Source organism: Hipposideros armiger, unplaced genomic scaffold (genome assembly GCF_001890085.2).
Source record: "Hipposideros armiger isolate ML-2016 unplaced genomic scaffold, ASM189008v1 scaffold_64, whole genome shotgun sequence".
Classification (NCBI taxonomy): domain Eukaryota; kingdom Metazoa; phylum Chordata; class Mammalia; order Chiroptera; family Hipposideridae; genus Hipposideros; species Hipposideros armiger.
This window is the reverse complement of record NW_017731414.1, coordinates 30864-33068: the sequence shown is the minus strand read 5'-3', so window position 1 is coordinate 33068 and position 2205 is coordinate 30864.

Sequence of the window (2205 nt, the reverse complement as noted above, 5' to 3'; positions counted from 1 at the left end):
CTGGGTCCCGCTGAGAAGGGAATGAAAGCCAGAGGTGACCTCTTCTTGATGTTCTCTGGATCGAAGCGAAAGGGGTCATAGATCTGGGGGCGAGAAGCCAAGAAAGGGCTGCTGGGTGGGGTCTCCCAGGACAGCCCCCTTGGGCAGGCAGAAGTGTGTGTGTGTGTGTGTGTGTGTGTGTGTGTAGGGGGTGTCAGAACCCTGCGCCCTCCCCTAGGTCCCCCAAGGGGAGTGGACAAGGATAAAGGGAGGAGGAAGTGGCACCTCAGGGTCTGGCCACACCAGTGGGTTGTGGTGGGTTCCAAAAACACTGATAAGGATGGTAACACCTGTGGAAGAGGAGGGGCCAGTCAGGAACAGGTCCCGCTGCCTGACGGGCCCCTCTTCCTGTCTGATGACTCCCCCCCCCTCCGTCATTGCCAGCACCTTTGGGGATGACCCGGCCATCAGGAAGCGTAATGTCCTCGGTACAGCATCGGGAAACCATTGTCATTGGCGGGTACAAGCGCAGACTCTCCTTGATACACATGGTCAGGAAGGGCAGCTGGGCCAGTTCGTCCCTAAAAAATCCCCCCAACAGTTATGGAGAGCAAAAACAGAGGCATCCCCTTGCCAGCCCTCCTGCTGCCCCATGAGATCCTCTCTATATATAGCAAAATAAATTCCAGGTGGATCAAACATCTCCAAACTCATTAAGTTGTATACAGTAAATATGTACAGCTTTTTGTATGTCAGTCATACCTCAATGAAGTGGTTGAAAAGAAAACAGAAAAGAGAAGCAGTGTTGCAGAAGTGCCAGAAAAAAAATTTAGCCAGGTATTTTTAGAAGATTTTCTGAGCAAAAACAATACACAAAAGCCCACCATAAAGAAAAAATAAACATGTGGGACTACATCAAACTGAAATGTTTTTTCACACAAAGGAAACCATCAGTAAAACAAAAAAGGAATCCTACTAAGTGGGAGAAGATATTTGCCAGTGATACATCTGATAAGGAGTTAATATCCAACATTTATATTTAAAAAACTCATACAACTCAATACCAGCAAATCAAGCGACCCTATTAAAAAATGGTCAGAGGACATGAAGAGACATTGCTCTAAAGAGGACATACAGATGGCCAACAGACACATGAAAAAGTGCTCAACAACACTAATCATTAGAGAAATGCAAATAGCAACCACAAAGACATACCACTTCACTCCAGTCAGAATGGCCGTCATCAATAAATCAACAAATATCAAGTGTTGGTGAGAATGTGGAGAAAAGGGAACCCTGGTGCACTGTTGGTGGGATTGAAGATTGGTGCAGTCACTATGGAAAACAGTATAGAAGTACCTCCAAAAATTGAAAATGAAACTACCTCATGACTCAGAATTCCGCACCTGAGTGCCTATAAATAGAAATCCAAAACACTAATTTCAAAAATATATGCACCCCTATATTCACAATAGCCAAGATATGGAAACAACTGAAATGCCCATCGATAGAAACTGTGGTACACTTATACAATGGAGCATTACTCGGCTATATAAAAGAATGAAATCTTACCATTTGCAACAACATGGATGAACCTTGGGGATATTATGCTAAGTGAAATAAGTCAGACTGAGAAACAAACACCGTATGTTCTCACTTATATGTGGAANGTACTTTTGAATGAGGTAATGCATATTTGTCCCTTCTGTTTTGCACGTACTCGAGATGTATATAATGATGAGGGGAAATAAACTCGGGGCTGGTTGCTAAGAATGCTTCCAGTCCTCCCGGACCTCCTTTGTCTGCTTGTTTCCTTTTAAACCTCACCCCCCACTTCAGGTACTGTTCTCTGGAATGCCAAGGCAGGACCCCGGCAGAGTGGCTTGAATACTTAACACTTAAGGATTTTATAGACCCCAAAATGACGTTTCTGTATCATGGAAAGGTGACTTAATAGCATGAAAAGATGTTCACAATGTATTGTATGAAAACCCCAGGTTAATAAACATATGTATGATAAAATAGCTTTTTTGTTTGAGGGAAAATGCACATAACATAAAAGGTACCATTTTAACATGTACAACTTAGTACATTCACAATGTGGTACAAACACCACCTCTATCTAGTTCCAAGACATTTCCATCACCCAAAAAGGAAAGCCCATCCCCATTAGCAGTCACTCCCCATCTCCCTCCCCCAGCCCCTGACAACCACCAGTCTGCTCTC